This window comes from Microcebus murinus, chromosome 18, assembly GCF_040939455.1.
Source record: "Microcebus murinus isolate Inina chromosome 18, M.murinus_Inina_mat1.0, whole genome shotgun sequence".
NCBI classification, from domain to species: Eukaryota; Metazoa; Chordata; class Mammalia; order Primates; family Cheirogaleidae; genus Microcebus; species Microcebus murinus.
In genome coordinates this window covers 32,599,733-32,613,540 of record NC_134121.1, presented here as the reverse complement: position 1 = coordinate 32,613,540, position 13,808 = coordinate 32,599,733, and the positions used below count along the sequence as shown (strand labels likewise).

The following is a 13,808-nucleotide window of genomic DNA, read 5'->3' as shown; positions in this document are numbered from 1 at the left end:
ACTTGTGCAGGTGTGATAACCATAACTTGTATTATCTCATTTAATCCTCATATCAGCCCTGTGAGGTCAGCATCTCTATTCCTATTTTACAGGTAGGGAAATGGGGCCAGGGAGGTTAACGGCTTGCCCCAAATCACACAGCCATTGTGCACCACAACCGGGATTTCCACCAGATTCAAGCTCAAATCTGGTGCACGGAGTCTCACTGGTCTGCCTTCAAAGATGTGTTATTTTCTCTTCCTCCCCACCTAAACCCTTCCATGCCGCCCCTTTTGAGTGGGCTGCACTGAGTGACACCAGCTCTTAGAGTAATTTCCTTTAGGAAAAATAGACCTTGAGTCACCGTGTCTTGGGTTTCTCCCAGACATGGTCTTAGACCCTGCAGAGGGACTGAGGGTGAGCCCTGAAAGACACGTCTGTCCTTGCTCCAGATCCCCAGGGTTGCCGACTGACAACCGCCCCCACCCCACGGAAGAGCTGATGAAATTGAACCAAATGCTCCTAATGATCTGTGAATGTATTAATCCTACTTTCTGTTAATTAACAATATGATAAAACCGGCATTTCGTAAGTCATCGCTTAACACATGTTTTAGCAATTATGTACTTAGTGGTTTGGATTCGGAATGCTAATAGAATAAAATTTTAATGAAGATACAATGCTATGAAAAATTTATTGACAGCAGTTCAGGTATGGCTGCTGTTAACGTGCAGGAGGAAGGGGCTCAGTTTGAAGGATGAACCCCTCGAATGCCTTCGAAGCACTCTGTGCTGCCCAATAAGGAGGACCCAGGAGATCCTAGCATTGGCTGGTTCCTGACTCCCATGGATTTCTCACCCAAAGGACCCTCTTTGGGTGTCGGGAGGGGTCTACACCAGCTGACACACTGCGAGTACCTGCTCCCATCCTATCCCCAGACTTCTGGCAGCCTTTGTGACTCAGGGATAACTTCGGAACCAGAGTTAACAACTTACAGTTGTTAACTGTAACCTTCTAGAGCAGGAGTCTCCAAAATGTTTTAATTGTGCAGAAAAAAATTGAACATGCACCCTCCAATATATCTTATCTACTTTTCAACTTAATGTACATGTACTGCTATATATTAACATATCATGTATATTATAAAACCTACATAAATAAGAATATAATAGGATACATTTGAAGTAAGCTATAGAGCATATTTTATTTGTTAACTATTAAAGTAATATTTTTAGTGAGAGTAATGTGATTGAATATGCTGCTTTAAAAAAAATTCTTGATTTAACACTTTGTGCTACTGTTCTAAAGGTTGGGTTCTAAGTTCACTTTATTTTGATACTTGGTTTTAATGCCTGGTGCCTCACGAGGTACCCAGATCCCAGTGGAAGCAGCACACTGGCTGTGCTAAATCATGGTACTAATTTTTCAACCCCATCCTCCAATTATGCAAAGGATTTTGTTGAAATTCAGCTTGTAATTTCCATCTTCCCTGATGTCAATCAGTTCTTCATGCAAACTAATCAAGTGTTGCATTTTTATATTTTTAACAAATGGGTTCAAAAGCCACTGAAATGTTCATTTTTTTAAAGCAAGCCTTTGCGGTTCTGTTTCCGGGGTTTTAAAACTATGCAGATACGAGAGCTTTTGGAAATGACCCAGTTGCATCGTTTTTTTAGCAACAAAATCACATAACAATAGAAATAATTTCCAAACATTTGTTTTCAAAATGCTTTCTCTACAGCACCAGTTTCTGTTGAAAACCAAGTTCTTCCTCACTCGCTGGGCTGCAGCGAGTCCCATCTGATCACAACACGTTTTGGGGGGCATAATGTGGCTGGTGAGGTGTCTCGGTTAGGGCAAAAGTAAGGCTGAGCTGGGCATTTTCCTGTTGGTGGTATGTGCTCACATTATCAGTATTATCTGCAATCCACATTTTCTTTGCATTGCCCACTTTGTGAGGGTTGGTTTACTTAAAGCCGGATCACACAATCTATACATCCATTTACTGGTCACCTGTAAACAGCACAAGGGACCAGCTAAGCTTGCAGCAGGGGAGCAGGTGAGGACCCACTCTGGCCTCGCGCCCATGGCAACATGTCCTCTTTCTTCGTTCAGCAGCTTGCAAAATACTGTCTGGGACAAGTGCCTCTCTGACATAAGGAAGTGTGAGGGCACTGGGATCATGCAGTCCGTGTGTTAAATATTGCTGAAGCTAAAATTATTTCTAGATGAAAAATAAAATTAGGCATTATACTCTTTTCCTTCCTCCAGTGTTTCTTAACCCAATGTTGGTGGCACGTGCCACCAACATGAAAATGGCCAGCTGGCCCTTTCTTTACCCTTGGATGCTGGGGTTGCTGCCTCAGCTCTAACTCGGTTCTGAGGACACGGCCTGGACATCAGCATTTTAAAAAATTGTTCTTAAGTGATTCTGATGCAAGAATCGGTGTTGAGAATCAGTTTTCCAGACCCATGCTTCTTACATCTTAATTTGCATAACAATCACCTGGGGAAGTTGTTAAAGTGCAGGTGCAGGTTCAGAGGGGCCGGGCCAGGGGCCTGAGATTGTGCATTTCCGACCAGTTCCCAGGCAGTGCGGATGCTGCTGGTTGGTGGAGCAGCCTGAGTGGGGAGCCTGGAGACTGTGTTGCCCCCTGGCCCATAGCGTAGCGCCTCCAGTGTCTTCCTCCCTCTCCCCACTCCAGGCCTTGTCTGGGGAGCTGGGGAGCAGTCCTGCTCCCTCCCGGCGGAGCTGCCACCCTAACCCGGCTTCCCGGGCTGCTGCTCTCAGCTTCTCGGGGAGATCTGGCTTCCAGATGTGAAGAATAGTTTCTTAACCGCCGGAAAAATAAAACAGAGTAGGGCGGCCCCGCCCCATGGCGAACGGGCATGTGTATCTCGTGCAGACCACTCGTCAGAGGCACGCAGTAGGCATCCCCCTGCCCGCAGACTGCAGGCAGGCTTGCTGGCAGCACAGCCGGCGGGGTCACGGCGACGCCGGCAGGAATGACCCCCCTGCAGGGGCGCGGAGGGAGCAGCGGGCATCCAGCCAGGGCTCTGTCAGTTGGGACCATTCAGAAACCATACCTCATAATAAAAGTCATATAATTTGTGGCAGCGCTGAAAACCAGCTTCCAAGTAGTGGTTTTTTGATGGAGTTTTGCAACCATATCTGTGGCCGGTAACAGCTGCCCAAGAACTTGCTGGAGGCCAGGCGAGGGGGCATCTTGAGAGGCTGCGGGGGAGCTGAGTGAAGGGGGCAGCCCGGCACACCTGACGCAGGCGACGCTCCGAGATTAGTAGATGACTTGTTTTGTTTTGTTTTTTTTTACCTGGACGGATGCACTGTAGGGTCTTTTAAAGTAACGAGATGGCCTGGGACTTTACCGCGTGGCGTGGTTTACCTCTCCCCGTCCTGGATCTCGTTCCCACCGTGATAGTTGGTGAAGCACCAGGGACGTCTCCCCGACAGACATGGCAAATGAGTTTTAGAAAGCGAGGCCTGGGCAGAGGCAAAAGGAAGCGCGTGTGTGTGGAGGTAGAAGTTGGGGTAGAGGAGCAGCCATGACAAATCCAGGATTGGTGGGAGGGGCCGCAAACCCTGCACGGGGACAAAGTGTTTTTTCAGGCCATCTTGGCCGGTAAGGTGGATTTTATTATTTCTGTTTCACAGAGGAGGAGGGTACTGAGGGTCAGAGTGGTTGAGTAACCTGCCCTGAGTCACAGAGCCAGTATCGCTGTAGCGAGGATGTGAGCCCACATCTACCTGGCTCCAAAGTCCAAGCCCTTTCGCTCCCCACGTCAGCACGGGCATTAAGTAGATTGAATCTCCCGATTAGTTTCCAGGTTGCTCACTGCGCAGATGAGGCTGAAGGATGAGTATCTGAAAAGGTGACAGATTTGAAGCCCACTCTTTGGGGGGTGACTGGGAATTCCAACCCACGTCAAATGCCCAGCTCTCCAAGGAAGAGCTTCCAGCCAGAGCTTCCTACCCCATCTCCCCTGGGCTCAGACAGCCCCGGGTTGAGAAGCCGAGCAGGCCGCGCCTGCAGTTGGAGTCCTCGGAAGCCGCCCGGGCTCTGTGGCTTCCAGCAGACGCAGAGGCGGCACGTCCTCGTGCCCTTGCTCCAGCTGCGCGCACGACCTCAGCCTCCTCCACCCCGCTGGGCACGCGCCGCAGTCCTGGCACCTTCTGCTGGGGTCCTGATCCGAGCCAGTTGTCTAGCGATTTAATTTGGTGAATTTACCACTGCGTCCCAGAGTTTATATTGGCACTTAACAGCAGTAATATGTGTCTCTCTCGCCAAGAACTGACTATTTTCCCGACCAAGATGGAACACCAGGCACAAAAAAATAGGTTTGTGAACTAATCTGCTGCCCTGACAAGTGTCATTCACAGAATCGCTGCTATGGAGCGCACTCGGAATTAAATGAGGTCGGGGTTGTCGGGCCGGATCACAGGTGCTTTTTCCCACTCTGTTAACAAGAGTCTGGGATGAGACACCCTTTCCCCGCAGCCGCAGGCACTTTCAAATCACGGCATCAGTATTCATGGCAGATGCCTCTCTTAGAAAAATGGTTTGGGGATGGTTGGAGGTCCCTCTCCCCCACCCAGTCTCTCTCTTTTCCTTCCTGACCTCCCTCTCTTCCTTCCTGGGTGGTTTTTTCACAGGCTCAGGGAGGTGGCCCTGCAAGTTTAAAACAAAAAAACATATCACCCAGCACCTGAGTGCCTGTTTGAAATTCTAAAGTAGAACTTAATTGCTTTCCAATACGGATTTGATGCGGGTAAACCGCCAGTACCTGTGGGAGTAGAAGCAAGATCTGTCATTTACACTTTAGTCTGAACTGCTTCCTGGGCCTGGGAGACAGCAGCTTTGTCTTTGAGGCTGATCTGCCTTGGATGCCAGAGGCTTCTTAAAGAATAGTGTTGGTTTCCCACTTCAGGAGACAGGGCACCTGAAAAGTCTGTTTCCTGTGGAAAGTTCTAGATTCTCTTTGATCAAATGATCTGTACTGGGCTCCTCCTGAATTGGGAAACAGAGGACCGATTTAGATGTGTGTGGGCATCAGGATTTCCAGAGACCTGGATAAAACTGCAGATTCCTGGGCCGCAGGCACACAGACCTTGTCAGGAGATGGGTGGGGCCCCATTGGTAACAAGCTCTCCCCCCAGCAGAAGACTCCACCGCAGGACCGCACCCAGAAACAGTGTTTGGGGGGCACACCTTGCTTCCACCCCCAGCTTCTTTCACTGTCCATAAAGGGCCCTGAGGTTATGGTGGCTGTTTGAAAAAAAAATCGCTTGTAACTAAAGCCTGATGAAACACTGGCTGGTTCACGGCTGGCGTCTGACTTTTAGAAGGTGTCCTCACATTTCAAGGTCAGATGTTGGCCGGCGCATCCTTGAGCTGAAAAAGAAAGAAAAGGACCTTTCCAGCTGAGAAATTGGCTCCCCTCTGGCAAATGCCGCCAACGTAGCTTAATATTAATTTAGGGAATTCAGTCTTGTGCAGTTCCATGGAACTAGATTGGAAATCTGATAGTGCCATTTCTGTTATCTGATTCCCCACACACCTGAGATCGCTCTCCTCCCTACCCAACTCTCCCCAGCCCCCAAAGGCGGCTGAGAGGCGCAGGTGTGAGCTGGCTCGCTAAGTCGCTTTCCCCCTCCTGATTAAGTGGTGTGTGGGAGTAAGAGAGACCCGTGTCGGTTCACACCGATCTCTGCCGTGCCTGCGCGAGAGCCACTTGTAATTCCCCACAGCCCCAGCCAGCTCTGCAAGGCAGAAAGAAATATGACCAGGCAAGTTGAGAAAATAAATTAAACTAAGTGTCAACTTTTCTTGTTTCTCTCCTCATTATTAAGAGATGGAATGGGGCTCGTTTATCAAGCAGGGGGAGAAATTAATTGACACGGCTTTAATATCATGATGTCTGGCGTGTCTGGTCACATTCCTTCATTTTTTGGAAAGGCATTTTATTATAGTTTACAGCAACCAGCTGCCAAACTACTGGTGTAAACGAGGAAGCAGGTGCATGAAGGATGCCACAGTGGAGGTGCTGCGATGTCCCCCCCGGGGGGGAGGGGACGTGGCAGGGAGCGAGGGCGCGGTTAGAAGGAGCCCCAAAAAGAGGCTGCTTGTTTGCGTGGGAGTCAGGGAGGAAGAGAGGTGTGGGGGGAGGGCCATGTCTGTGCACCCCTAGAATCCATCAGAGGCTTGTTTGGTGGCCACCAGGGAGGGTGGTGGCAAGCATCTGCCTCTGAGAGCCTCCTGGCTCAGAAGTCTTTGTTCTGGCCAGCCCAGAGGCCGAGTCGTGGATACAGCACGGGCCAGCGGGTCAGCAGGCCAGCCTGGTCTTTGTTCTTTACAAGGCCAGGAAAGTGAGCACTTCTCGGTTCATCCCTCCAGGGCGGCTGACTCATTTGAGAGCCAATTTGCTGCAAGAAATCGACAGTCTGGCAACCCAGCCCCATTCAGGCATGTCTGCAGCCGGGGTCTGGGAAGGTCCAGAGGTCATCGTCCTAGGTCAGGCTGGCTTCGGAGACACTCTGGCTGTTTTCTGTATCAAAGATCCCTTTGTTGTCGTAGCTCTGAGAATTCTCAGTACACGTGTACCCGCTCCCGTGTGCGAGGAATCGGGCTGCAGGGACTCACGCATGCAGCTGGGAAGAACCACCCCATCTGCCCACATCTCCCCTTTCCCTCCTGCTGCGTTGTCAGGGTCGGGGCTGCTGCCGTTGTGTTGATGTCCTTGCAGGGACACGTGACGGGGCGGGGTTCCGGGGCCAGGTGGTGGGCCAAGGTTAGAATCTCCTAGTTTGGAATAGTCCCCCTTCGTATGGAGAAGGTGGCTGCAGTGGAGAGAACACAGGGTCCCACCTGGGCCTCAGATCTTCATCTGTAAAGTGGAACAATCATTTTGACTCCATGGGTCGGGGTTGAAGAGTGAGTTAAAGAATGGCTGCTCCATAAGAACTGATCAACTTCGGGGGGTTTTTTTTTTGTTTTTATTTTTGTTTTTTTTTTGAGGCGGAGTCTCACTCTGTTGCCCGGGCTAGAGTGCAGTGGTGTCAGCCTAGCTCACAGCAACCTCAAACTCCTGGGCTCAAGCGATCCTCCTGCCTCAGCCTCCCCAAGTAGCTGGGATTATAAGTGCATGCCACTATGCTTGGTTAATTTTTCTATTGTTAGTAGAGATGGGGTCACACTGTTGCTCAGGCTAGTCTCCAACTGCTGACCTCACACGATCCTCCCAACTCAGCCTCCCAGAGAGCTAGGATTACAGGCATGAGCCACTGCACCCAGCCTACGTTCGATTTTTAAACATTATTATCAGAACGTGGACTGATCATCAGTCACTGCCGTTGGGAGGCAGGCGTGAGATGCAGCTCGGGAATCCCATCCCTGGCCAGTGGGACATGACCTTCCTGCCTTCTGAAGTCCACGTGGTTTTGTGGGCGTGAGGGCAGATAGCCTGACCACCACCCCACCCTTGCCCAATATCATGTCTGAAAATGCTCGGGAGACTCTAGTGGCAACTCAGACTAGATCAGTGCACCACTGTCTCCTCCACCTCTTCTTGACAGGTGGGCCCAGGTAGGGCCTGGGGCATTTAGGGTTACAGGACAACTGATTTGTTAAACCTGCTGCAGATCCTGGCGGTGGCCCAAAAAGATTCTAATTTTGGTATGGGGTCAGCCCAAGGTGCATTGTTGCTAATGGACACACAGCCACCTGGGGCTTGACTCTTTGTGTCGAAGCGTACAGACCACCACGCGTCACTGCCCAGGCTGGCCCCCTCCCACTCTCTGAGCCGCATGACACCAGATCTTTGTTTGAACACTTATTGATCCAAAGTGCAGACCCTGGCGACCTGCCCCAGAAGAGTAGTGTGCGGTGTGAATGTAGCTTGGGGTGTGGGTACAGCTCCTGGGTTCAACTCCTGCTCTGGTTTAGTGGTCGAGTCACCTACCTGTGCGGAGCAGTTGATCCAAATGACAGTGGCGGACCAGCCAGGATGATGTATAAGAAGCATTTTCAAACCAGAACGTGCTCCCCACGCCCGAACCCAAGAGATTTGTATTTATGCAGGAAGCAACCCATGGACATTGCTGCTTTCTCCAATACTGGGTTATTAGCAAGAGAGGGAGGTTGCCTGAGTTATAAATATTCTTACATACACATCCTTTAAATTCCTCATGGGATACTCAGAATAAATTTGACAATCTGGGGTTTGTTTTTTTTCTTCTCCGTTTTTTTTCCTCCATTAACCAAGTGTGTTAACTCATAACTTGCATCGATTTTCACTGAAGATGCATTAGGCACTATGTGATTGTCTATTAGTGTTCATTGACCTATATGATAAGAGAAGAAAATTATTTTTGAGGCTAGGAGGAGGCTGTTCCCATCTTTCCTTCCCTGACCTAAAAAAAAAGAAATTTCTCAATAAGTTAACTGTTGGGTGTTCCTCAGTGGCTGCATTTGGAGCAGGTCATTTTAATTTTGAGATATCTTGTTTTCAGATTTCTATTCTCTTCATGTGTGTGTGTGTTTATAGCTTTGTATTATTCAGATGAATATTCAGTTTTGTTCATTTGGATAAAAGAGGGGAAAAGGTTTGACTGTTAAATGCTTATCTCTTGAATAGAGCTTACTTGTTCGTTTCCAATAATAGCTTCATCCAAGAGAATACTAGAATTTCATTTTTAAACGATTCCTGTCAACTGCTACCCTATTTATGTCCATTTGTAAATCCCCTGGTGTTTGGGGTAACCTTCCCATCACCTTCTTTGTCCCAGTTTTGCTGACTCCTGGAACCCCTTGGAAGTGTAGGGTGGTTCAGGTGGGGGCTTTATTACAGGCTGGGCAGCTGTGACTTTGCTGATGACTGGTGACAAGAGTCTCTCTGGTGAACAAGTCTGTTGTCCCCCAAGTTTTGGTCTTTTGACCCCCCGCATTCCTAGCCATCAGTCCCTGGGGCCCCCTTCCTGAATGGTGGTTTGAACAAGGCTCCAGGGTGGTGCCTTAGGACCAAGGGAGGTGAGTGGTGGTACCCAGGGATGTTCGCAGGGGCTCCCCAGGGCCTGCTGGGGCCAGAGCCCTGGTAGGCTCACCACGGATCCAAGACTTCACTCTGGCAGGGCCCACAGCAGGACGGCCAGGTTCTGCCTGCCCCCTTAGAGGCCCCGAGAGGGGAAGGGACTCTCCGGAGACACAGAGTTCCTTACCTGGCCCTTGCTGAACAAGGATAGTGTTTTCTTTTAGCTGCCCACTGTGCCTCCATGAGGCTCTATTCCTGATTCCCCATGGGACCCTCTTTTAGGAAAATGGGAGGGAAGTAATCACCACTTCCCGATCCCCGGCTTCCCTGAGTCAAATGTTAAATCCATACATCCAGCAGATTGACCAAAAGGCTACGAACCCTTGAAAACATTATGCTAAGTGAAATACGCCAGACACAAAAGGACAGGACGTGTGTGATACGACTCCACTTATATGAGGTACTCAGAATGCGCAGATTTATAGACAGAATTAAAATAGAGGTTCTCAGGGCCCGGGCGAGGGGGAGTGAGTACAGAGTTTCAGTTTGGGAAGATGAGCAAGTTCTGGAAACGGATGGTGATGATGGCTGATGTCATTGTAAGTGTACCTGGTACCGCTAGATAGTGCAAGTAAACATAGTCAAGATGGTAAATTTTATGTTATGTATATTTTACCACAATAAAAAACTTATTTCAAAGAAAGAAAAAGATGGTGATGCCAAGAAGGATTTTTCCAGTCACTCCCAATTTCTGACCCTGTTGTTTTTGTCTTCATTCCTCGGTTGAATTTATTTTGGGGGTTCTTTGCCACCGAGTTACTATTTCATTGTAAATGATAGTGCACCGGTGAGATAAAAATGATTATATGTTAAGGAATAACTGTTATTGATAATTAAGTGTTTCATTGCATCTTTGCTTTCCCCAAATGGAATAAATAAATATTTTAGACGTAATCAGGTTTGTTTTCTCTATTTGGGCCAAACAGACAGAGATGTTGAAATGATATAGATCTTTAAAATACTGCAAATGAGTCTTGACATCGCTGAATTGTCGTGCATCCTGGGTACCTGGGCTTGAAATCCAGGCTATTTCTTTTAATCAGGAAGATCATTTTCGTGAGACTCGCGTTGTGAGTCCTGTGGGGTTAGGGAGAGGACTGGAGGGAACATTTCAGAGTCAGAATTTGAAATGACACTGAGTCCCAGCCCCGCCCTTCCGGTGCAGCAGTCTGCATTTTAATTCGTGTCTCCTGGCCCGTTTGCTCTCCATCCCGGAGTGGTGGCACTGGGTGGGGACATGGGGCAATAGCAAGTCCCGGATGGGATGGAGCCTGAGTTCACCTGTTGGTTTGCACAGTTGACCAGGAAGGAGCTGGGCTGCCGCAGAACAGCAGCTTCGGTAGCGGGGATCCCCACCCCCATGCAGACTTGCCCTGGCCTGGCCTCTGTTCCAGGATCCAGTGCCTGTGCTTTTAGCAGCAAGGTGGCTTGAAACCAGGCTGTCCCCTGGCTGTGGAGAGGTGCCCTGCACTGGCACTGACTTCACGTTCCTTCGCCATAGCCAGGATGGGTTTTGCTCCTTCGTCCACTCTCTCCTGCCTTCAATCCAGACTGGCAGGCCTAGCTGGGGAGGAAGTGTGTGGCCTGCCTGTGTGGGGGTGGCCGAAACCCGTAACCTCGCCGTGCTAGCTTCCTGTGGCTGCCATAACAAATTACTACAAAGTTGGTGGCTTAGAACAGTTCTGGAAGCCAGGGCTGTGCTCCCTCCAAAGGCTCTGTGGACAGTCTTCCCTTACCTCTTCCCACTCCTGATGGCTCCAGGTGTTCTTCGTTTCGTGGCTGCCTCACTCCCTTCTCTGCCCGCCTCTGTCTTCACGTGGACACCTGTCATTGGATTTAGAGCCAACCTTAAATCCAGGATAATCTATTCTCAAGATCCTTAATTAAATTGCATTTGCAAAAGCCCTTATTTTCCCAAATAAGGTCACATTCAGAGATTCCAGGGGACAGGACATGGGACATGTATTTGGAAGGCTGCTACTCGACCTACCACTCTTGCCCTAATTAGCAACGAGGTCCCCTAAAACAATCCAGGCCCATCCTGGATTGTTTTATTCACAAGGTGCCTGGGTTTGGGACCAGGGCAGACCAGTGGCCTTCAGAGCCAGATGAGATCCAGAGTGGCCTCCAGGTTAGGGTGAGGGCACGAGGGAAGGGTGAGGTTGGCACGGGGGAGAGGCCCGAGTGGGATCCTCTGACTTGTGCCTGTTGGAGAGTGAAGTGCTTACGCAGAGGGACACTGTCCTGTGACCTCCGCCCCCCCCCACACACACACACACAAGGCCCAGCACAGGTGTCAGCAGTAAGTGCAGAAGGAAGGGCTGAGTCAGTCTTGAGTGACTCAAGTGGACAGAAGATGCTGAGACGCAGGAGGAGCAGAAGTGGCCCGTTCAGCCATTCACTCAGCACTCAGTACGTGTTGGGGGCCCCGTGTCATCCCAGCCCCAGCCCTGCCCTGGTGCGGGCACTCTGGCTGGAAGCCATGCTAGCTGACAGTTCCACATCCTGTGTGGTGCCATTGTTCCCTCCCCTGGGGACCTCTGGAAGGGTACTGGGTCTTAATCCCCACCTTGTGGGGCCAGTTAGGATCTGAGCTCTAGGAGGTTGGTTAGGGGAAGGGGATTGGCCAAAAAGATGCAGGTCCCTGGCTATGTGTTCCAGGGGGTCCCTGCCGGGGTGGAAGGTTTAACCTAATGTTCTTAAAGCTCCTCCCCACCGAGCTCCTGAAATGTACCCCAGTAGGGTGAACTGAACATGGCTTGAGAAACTGGAAGTGCCCGAAGGAGGGCATGGGGTGTAAACACCCCAAAGCCCAAAGAGAAGTGGCTTGGGGGCTGCTCCTGGATGGGGCTCACATCCAGCTCTGCAGTGACCAAGGCCAAGGAGAAGGAGCCACCCAAAGAGAGGGGATCGGACAGCGTGTAGCTATCTCTTTAGGGACCTGGTTTGGGGGGAGGGTGTAAACCTGCTAAAAGTTTCTCGTTGGGCCTCCTTTCTGACAACATATCATCACGTCTCATGCCTGCTTTGGGCCTCAGGGACAACTGAGGACCCAGCTTTTACCAGTGACACTGGGAGAAACGTCATCTTTGATGCCCTACAGCGCACCCTCGTGCCCCCTTTATGACGTGGCTTACGTTGCCTGTGTGTCCGTAACAGGCTGAGCTGCGCATACCGCGAGTGCTGGCCTGGTGTCTGGGTGTGGTAGCAAGTGTCATATGATGAAGATCATGACTGCCTTGGGGGTGGGGGGTCCCAGCCCTCTGCTTTACTGGAACCTGTTCGAGAGCAGGGAGTGGCTTTCTCATTCTCTTCCCAAAGAGTCTTCTAGAGTAGACCCTGCAGGAGCTATGATCTAGGAGCTCTGTGTGTCAGCTCCCTGTTCCCTGGTGACTCTCAGAAGATGATGGTGTCAGAGTTGGAGGTATGCGAGCCAGAGGGACCTGAGAAACTCCCTCTCCACCTTGGTTTGTGGGGACCCAGGTAGACGCAGAGCTTGAAAAGGAAGCATCTATGTTTTACTCCTTGACGGGAAACACTAATTATCAAAATACAGAAACAGCCATTCGGTTTTTGTCTTCCCATTTGGTGCATCTGGCTTAGTGTTCAGCCAGGTTCGTACCTCGTACCTTTGGGGAGGAGAGCGTCATAGTTGGGGCTGCTACAGCAAAGGACTATGGTGTGTAGAAACAACAGAATTTTATTTCTCACAGTTTCGGAGGCTCGAAGTCGGAGATCAGGGTGCCGGCCTGATCGGTTCTGGGGAGGCTCACCTGCTGGTTTATAGGCAGCCGCCTTCTTGTGTCCTCACTGGCAGGGAGAGGAAAGGCAAGCCCTGCAGTGCCTTCTGTAAGGGCACCAGTCCCATTCATGAAGGCGCCATCCTCATGACCTCATCGCCCCAAACGCTCCACCTCCTAATACCATCACATCCGGGAGTTGGGATTCCAAGCTGTGAATCTGGGGGAGGGGGGGACACAAACATTCAGACCATAGCAGAGAGCCTTGTGACCCAAGGTGTGGGACCCAGCGTCCGGTCACACCACCTGGATCTGCAGGTGCAAACGCTGAGGCTCAGAAAGGGGAAGGGGCTCCCCAGGGTCACACATAAAGTAGATTCGACTCGGAAGTGGAACCCAGGTCTCCCGTCTCCCCGTCGGAGCGTGTACACCCACTCCCTGTGCTCCCTGGCCACGTCCGCGCCGGCACGGCAGCTGCCTGCCTTCCACCCGAGCTGGGTGCCGCCCCTCGTGGGGCCGTGTGCAGAGCAGGACTGGCCCAGTGGGGTCACAGATGGGGCCGCATGCTGGAAGCACTGTCGGGGGTGGGAGGAGAAGAAAGGAAGGGGCAGGAGGGTGGGGAGAGGAACTCAGGATGCTGAGCAGCGGTCGGTCGCCTGCCAAAATCCTTCAGTGCGGCTCGTCTGGCAAAGCCAGTCTCCAGCCGAGTAAATACAGTGGATGGCTGACGGGCTGACAGCAGGCATCAAACAGTCTTAAACTGCCCTGAATCCGCAGCGCTTTTGAAGCAGCAGTAGAAAAAGGATGCCTGCGCAGAACAGAGGCCTGGAACTTTTTAATAGTTTCTTCCAGGCCTCAGGATGTCCTGATGAGGTATTAGAGGAAGTAATTCAGGAAGAAAAGGACAAATAACCGCCTCCGTCTGGAGGCCGACCCGAGGGCTGGCCGCTGCTGCTCGCTGGAAGGCCGAGCGTGGCCCCGCGG

At 50.8% G+C, this 13,808-nt stretch overlaps 1 protein-coding gene across 5 annotated transcripts in view; it reads left to right on the top strand.

Annotated features, from left to right (window-relative positions):
- Positions 1 to 13,808, top strand: part of MSI2 (musashi RNA binding protein 2) — a 383,279-nt gene that overhangs the window by 290,889 nt on the left and 78,582 nt on the right. The window lies entirely within an intron of this gene.